The sequence below is a fragment of the Haemaphysalis longicornis genome, unplaced genomic scaffold (genome assembly GCF_048455015.1).
Source record: "Haemaphysalis longicornis isolate Haplotype H1 unplaced genomic scaffold, Haemaphysalis longicornis Haplotype H1 scaffold_15, whole genome shotgun sequence".
Taxonomy (NCBI): Eukaryota; Metazoa; Arthropoda; class Arachnida; order Ixodida; family Ixodidae; genus Haemaphysalis; species Haemaphysalis longicornis.
Window position 1 is genome coordinate 5,284,204 of NW_027526257.1, and position 7,669 is coordinate 5,291,872.

At 49.8% G+C, this 7,669-nt stretch overlaps 1 pseudogene; it reads right to left on the reverse strand.

Moving 5' to 3' along the window:
• Positions 1–2,066: 2,066 nt before the first annotated feature.
• Positions 2,067–5,112, reverse strand: LOC144165740 (uncharacterized; annotated as a pseudogene).
• Between the last annotated feature and the right edge of the window lie 2,557 nt (positions 5,113–7,669).

The following is a 7,669-nucleotide window of genomic DNA, read 5'->3' on the forward strand; positions in this document are numbered from 1 at the left end:
CGTCAGATACAGCCACCTAGAGCAAGAAGGCCACCAAACAGATATCGGGACTATTGAATATCCAGACTTTTCTTCTGTGCTTACTAACCTTTTGAAAATCATTTTGTTGTATCGTTGAGTGCAAAGTTTAGGGGACTTTGTTTGAAACTTGTACATAACTCTCACAGCTGTTCGACAACAGTACTAAATGGACTGAAATACACCTGAAATGAGGAGGGGAATGCGGTGCATTGTGATTACAATGTGCTATGATAAATGACGCTGTGATCTGTATATATACATGCACACATCATCAATAAAAGTTGTTGTTGGATAGCCTGCAGCCATCCGCAACGATACTACACACCCCAAAATATAATGCATTTCTTGTTGCATTAGTTCCAGGTAATGGTCATCTTCCCCATCAATCACATCAACAACTCACCAATCGACAGCTACAATTTGCGATCACTCAGTCAATTTGCACCTACGTTGCATCGCCCAGTGGCTTTTCATCAGTGCCAACATTAAGCAGACCATTCTCGATGCTAATTTCCTAGCTTTCTACAACACTGCCATAGACGTGCTCTTTTGACACCTCATGAACATGACGTCAAGCCCTCACGTTTCACATGGCTTATGTACTGACAACCTGTAAACACCTAATCTTTTGAATACAATAAACCTGTACAGTAACCTCATTATAACGAACACTAATATAGGGAATTATCGGCTATAGCGAACTGACTACAATCTTTGGTTGGTCACACTTTATTTCAATGGCACTTATTCTTTTATAACGAAACTGAAACCATGAGCAGCGCGCGATATCGGATATAACAAATATTTGACCAGGAGGCTGAGAAGCTACTTGTAAAAACCCTTCGGCATCTGAAACTGCGGAAGTATAAAGGCCTTTTTGTTCGTGGACACTGGGACAAACTCCATACTGCTCAGTGCTGTGAATACCCACCAAATGATCACATCCTTCATCAAACAAATAAAGACGCAGGCCTGTTTTGCCAAGTGAACCTTGTTTTGTTGTACTTTCACGTACTCATGTTCCGGCTCATTCAGCTTGAAATGCAACAAGGACAAAGGTAAGGATTACCTTGTTACAGTGAGTTGGAAGCCTAAAACGTGCATTTTTATATCAAGTATTTTTGTGCGAGCCACATTGTTTATTTGTTACAGCCGGTTTTTACCCCTACTGTTATAACAAATATCGGTTATAACGAACTAATTTGCTGTCCCAACACTACTTCGTTCTAACGAGGTTCGACTGTATTTTGTCATCATGCCCCTTGTAAACGCTCCACATGCTGGGAATGTGCCGCCACCATATTACCTCTGGGGCTGTTTGTCCTTAAACTTCAACAAGTGCCCAGCTTACACCCACTGCATTCAACAAATGTGCTCTCGCGGTCATGGACTGAAAGAAGCAGATAACTGTTGTATCCTACAAGCACTGCTTACCAGATGCAGAAATTATAGGGCACCCTACCTATCTAACCACAAAAACAATGCAAGTCTGGCATTGTAACATGCAAATTTTACAAGACTTCACTTATCTTCCCTTCTACCAACCACATAATGAAACAGTCTACTCAACACTCTCACCCGTAGCGGTGGCTCAGTGGCTAAGGCGTTGCACTGCTGAGCACGAGGTTGCGGGTTCGATTTCCGGCCGCGGCGGCTGCTTTTCTGATGGAGGCGAAAAGCAAAAACGCCCGTTTGTACGAGATTTCGGCGCACGTTAAAGATCCCCGGGTGGTCAAAATTAATCCGGAGCCCTCCACTACGGCACGCCTCATCGCCTGCGTGGCTTCGGCGCGTTAAACCCTACAATCAAAATCAATCTACTCAACACTCTAATGGAACTAATCGAACAAAGCCCATCCTCACCATTTTCATGTACCTGTGAAGGAGACACGAGGGATGAGAAATGAAGCGCGCACACAGACACACACACAAACAAAATCAAGGCCATTCTGCCCTGAAAATGTTGTATGGCCCTTATACTAGCTATGGGTGATGGAAGCAGCTAAAAGTAACAGACATCCTGACAATATGCCCACAACTAGTCATTAAGTACATGACGTGAATGGGACCAAGTACTCATGAAGTGCTGGAGCACTCACTCCAAAAAACTCTGTGACTTGGCTGCCATATAAGCAGGTGTGGCAGTTAGAGAGAAGGGTGGCGACTTTGTATATCCGTCCCACGTGCTGTAGCGAGAACTTTTGATTCTTGTGAAAGTCCACAAAAGCAAACTCGCCAGCCACCTTCCCGAAGCCCCACTCCACTGCCTGCCGCACGGTGCTCATGCGGCGGTTGAAGCGGGCTTCATGGTGCTGCAGGGATGCTCCTCCATAAGGCTTCATAAGAAGCGGCTTCAGCGGATAGGCCGGGTCCCCATAGATGACCAGCCTCTGGCCCTGCGCCACCTTGTCAAGGTTCTCGTGGAGCCGGGACTCCTTCAGGATACCTGAAGGAACGGAAACAAATTTTCAGCGCAGTAGTTTGTTTGAAAATTGCACTAGACTTCGCAAAACTTTTCCTTGAAGCAGAATATTTAAATTGGCTAACCCTGTTTTAGCAATTAGCTTTCCCAGAAGCAAACAATCACATCTTTTTTTGTGTGCATACTCTGCAGTTACTGTGAACCCTCAATAACTTAAACCGCTGAAAGCTTGGGAAAAATTTCAGTGACTCGGAGTTCTGAGTTGTACTTTTCCATACACAGACGCTTCCTTGAAGACTTTTCTGAAAGAGAAATGGCAATCCCACTTGTGTTGCCGCAATCCACTGAGAACCTCTTCATAACGACCCTGCTTTATATGATAGTGCTGGTAAATGTGGGAGAAGAAACACATCCTGCCCTGTGTTATGTTTTGCTTCGTCTGCGTGGGTTACGCTCTGAAGACAAACCTTGTCGATGTTCCTGGAACAAAATTATTCATTCAGTTAGAGGAACCCACGGCATGTTGATCAAGGCGGTCGTGCCCGTGTACCGGCGAAGCTGCACGAAAAGCCTCACGTGGATACACATGTGGTCTGAATTTAAGCGTTATATTTTGTCGTCTGTTGTTTTTGTGATGGTACAAAGTATAATAACATGACAAAGCATGTCAGCGGATTTTGTTTTGTCGATGTTCCTGGAAAAAAACTATTCATTCAGTTAGAGGAACCCACCGCATGTTGATCAAGGCGGTCGTGCCCGTGTAACGGCGAAGCTGCACGAAAAGACTCACGTGGATACACATGTGGTCTGAATTTAAGCGTTATATTTTGTCGTCTGTTGTTTTTGTGATGGTACAATGTATAATAACATGACAAATCATGTCAGCGGATTTTGTTCAGTGAACTGTGAATGGAGTAGAAGCGGAGACACCGACCAAAAGAAACTTAAAAACAACAACAAGACATTTCGGCTTCATTACTGAAGCGTTACTGAAACAAGGCTTCAGTAACGAAGCCGAAACGTCTTGTTGTTGTTTTAAAGTTTTTAAGTTTCTTTTGGTCGGTGTCTCCGCTTCTACTCCAACATGCTTCCCGACCAGACGGGTTTCCGTCAAACACTCGACTTCGTGAACTGTGAATACTTGACATGTTTATTTGACTACCGACATTGCCGTTCACTGACTAGTGCAGTTCAATAAAATCTGCTGCATGACAAGCACTGCTTTGTGTCCATCGTGTATTGCCTCCACACGAGCAAAACTACAATTCGGTTTTTTGCGAAGCTGAGCTTTTTTGACACTACTTCCTTGATTCCTTGGCCACCCTCCAGGTTCGAATCAGCATTCCGTGTTTGCGTAACTGCAATCTTACAGAAACCGTGTCTGTTCGACAAAACTAGAGATAGAACGGAACTTAGGAACTGTAAAACAAGGCCAACACTCAATAGCAGTGCAATAATGCACTCCTCTGAGAGTACTTCGTGACATTACGAGCACATAAAAATAACAAGGTGGCTATTGCTTCAGGAAGAATGCACACATCCCCATGCATCAGCGCCATGTTATACGAATGTGCCACAACTACAGTCGAGCATGATTTCAAGGTTATCGTGGGGGCGCCGAGCAAGAACAGAAGCAGAATCTTTTTTCGCGGAGAGGGACACATCGAACCTGTTCCTCTCACTCTTTATGTTGTTCCTTAAGCGGTCACTCCCCCTTCATGTGGGACGTTTATATTTTATGCAACTGGATACTGCTGCCATACTACCGGGAATGCTTTTTATTTCTTTCCACTTCACTTTTGTTTGCTAGCACAGCACAATAGGTGGTCTATTCAATATTACAACCTCTCCACAACACACTCCAGGCCCCTTCCACATATGCATTGCATGAAAACGTTAAGCCGAGTAATAGTCGCAATTATCTCACCAGCATCATGGCGCCTTCCTTTGTACGGCCCATCTAGCTGGCAGATGATGCCGTTCGCGCACATGACGGCTTGGTACTTTACCACATGGCAGCGTTTGTGGCCCGAGAAGTATTCTTGCTGGTCCACTGTGGGTCGGCAAATACGGCGCGCCGTTCCGTCAATAAAACCCCAGCAACTCCTGAGTGGGGCACCCCTCGCATGGACGGCCTGAAACAGACGACCGCTAATTAGAAGTCCGCTCCGTGCACAAACGCAATGAATTCTCACCTCGGCAAACTCTTGCAGTCGCGACGGATTCATCCACTGATGACATGTCATGTCAGACAGTAAGTGAGCGAAGTAGTATTCTATGTGCGCGAGCACCTTCTTCACGACACTTCATATAACAGTGGCGTGGCGCCCGAACTGCATTTCAAGTTCGCACAGCCTATTCGGGTACGCGAGGCGCCGCAGAGTCATGCAGAGAGCCTCCATGCCGGTCACCGTCACGCGTTGGGCGCTCACGACTTCATCCGGCACTCTCAGCAAAGTGCGAAGCTCGTCGATTTCGTCCCGGCCAAAGCGTAAGAGTTCGACGAACTTCATCCGCCGTATACTCGCAATGTCCAGCAGGCCGTACTGCGAAGTGTAGCATGGCGGCTCGGGCTGCTCGAGCTCCGAGGCGAGAAAATAAATGTCCTCGATTTTGCGCCACGTGAGAGCATCGAGCAGCAGCGGGTCTTGCAGCACACTGTAAGGCATGGCTGCGGTTGAGGGAGCCCCTTTTCCACGAAAGCAGGAAAGGCAAAACAGAAGATGGTTGGCGAACAAAAACACAGTTAGCTTGCGAGCAACGCGGACGTCTTGGCTAATTGAAAACAGAAGGCACAGAAATTGAACGGACAGCCACTGAGACCGCACTGACCCACGCACGAAACAGCGTGCAGTCTAGTGCAGGTAACAGGCCCCCGCAACACGTCGCTAGCAGTCTCCTAAATTATAAATGTAGCCGCAAATTGTCTTACATTGATTGGAACAACGATTGTTTACTTTGTGTAAGATTTATTTTAGATTTGCAATGGTTTAGGAGAACCTGCGTTGTTTATTTACGTATTTTTAGCGTGTGGGTTTTTGCAACTACTCGGCTAATCAGCCGTCACACGGAACGAACGGTACGACGCTACGGAGTGCTAAAACACGTTTTCCGTCTCACTCTACGGAAAGAACCCGGTACGTACGCGCGCATGCGCAGTCGGGTCCCGGTAAACCCGGTAGCAACGTAACGAACGTAACGAACGTACTGCTAAAACTCTCTATTAGAGAGATTTAGCAGTACGTATGCTCCGTTCGTTACGTTGCGAGTTTTAGCAGTACGTATGCTCCGTTCGTTACGTTGCTACCGGGTTTACCGGGACCCGACTGCGCATGCGCCATTTGTTCCATACGCGGCCGGCGTCTCTCCCGGCGCTCTGCTTCCGTGTTACCGTATCCGGAGCCCGCAACCGGCTTGCTCGGGTGTTGGAATCTTTAGGCTTAGCGTCCTGGCGAATATTTGATCGCCGCTATCTGTGCAACTGCGAATGACACTCCATAACACAACGTTTCACCTCACTATCATCCCTTTCTCGCATGTGAAACTTTACTTGAGCTACAACTGCCGTGAGCGATCGGGGACCGAGACATCTGCGTAGCCTGTTTCGATGCTTCCGCGCAGGTATCGCCATCTCTCGGGCGCTCGCCGCACCGCGCGCCGCGGCATCCACGGCCGGTCATCGCGACACATATATCTGATCGCCGCTTTTAAAATAAGCCCCGAGAACAATCCCTAGCACAATTTTTCACCACACTAACACCTACTTTCTCGCAGGTGGAACTTCGTTTTAGTGATCAGACTGATTCGGAAGAGCAGCGACAAGCGGTTGCTACCGTGGTCTGCGCTGGTTCGAGCCGCTGAGTGTGCCGAGCTGGCAGGCGCGACCGGCGTGTGCGCGGACTGTTTCCGATGCAGAAAACGCTTCACGGTTGCCTGCTTTATCTATTTCTTGCGTACAAACGCGCGGAATCTACAAGTTCAGCTCAGCGATCGTCGTAGTTGACCATGGAGCAAAAACAGTGGGCGGAGCGGCGCCGACGAAGCATCGCACACCCGCATCGGGCCATGTGTTTCAAATTCACGCGTGCGACTAGTCGTGGTGACAGTCGTAACGATCAGTCGCATACGAATCGCGTGTACCAATCGTACATGTGTCTAGCGCTTCAATGTTGCAAGGCCAAGGCCATTCCTCGGCGTGAACGGCGCGACCATGTCGTCACCTGCGCTCGCTCTGGTGCCGTCGCCGCCACCGCAGCCCCTGCCTCACAATGCGTCCGGCCGAGCGCGATTTATTTTAGATTTGCAATGCTTTAGGGGAAACTGCGTTCTTTATTTAAGTATTTTTAGCGCGTGGATTTTTGCAACAACTCGGCTAATCAGCCGTCACACGGAACGAACGGTACGACGCTACAGAGTGCTAAAACACGTTTTCCGTCTCACTACACGGAAAGAGCCCGGTACGTGCGCGCGCATGCGCAGTCGGGTCCAGGTAAACCCGGTAGCAACATAACGAACGTAACGAAGGGAGCATACGTACTGCTAAAACTCTCTATTGTGTACGTGCGTGCGCCGCTGGCTTCCTGTTAGCCAAGCGGCCGGACCATGCCGGCGACGCGCGGCAGCCTGCCGCCACCGTCAACAAGTGCTGCTGCTGCACGCGCGTTTGCTATGCATCGCCGTAGCAACAGCGTGGGGTGCTCTCGCAGCCTTGAGAGGCTGATGACTTCGTGCGGGAGCATCCTGCAGCAGCAGCTACGTGCCCAGCAACTTATTGGTTGTCTGGGCGACCCGCCGGCACCTCCGCCGCCGCCCCAGACCAGCGAGCAGCACGCCGAGCCAGCCCAGGATATGGCCGGCGTGCACGTGGCCCCAGCACTGCCCAGGAGTGCTGGCGCCCAAAACTATGCCCCGGCTGACCTTCTCCAACCACCGACGGAGCCCATGGACGAGGTGCTGTGTGCCAAGCGTCTGCGGGAACCATCGGATGGTTTGGATTCCGACCGGGCGCGACGCCATGGAGGCAGCGCCGCGTCGAGCGGCGGCCATTGCTCCCTCCTCGAAGCGACGCGCCCGCGGCGGGGAGACTGCCGTGACGTCACGAGGGCGCGCGGCCTTGCTCGCGCCGGCCCCACTCCTCCTCGCGTCTGCGCCGGCCACAGGCGCTCCCCCTCACCTGGGCCAGTCCATCCTGCCGGCCGCCCCCTCTCCTCACAGCGACCTGCCCTT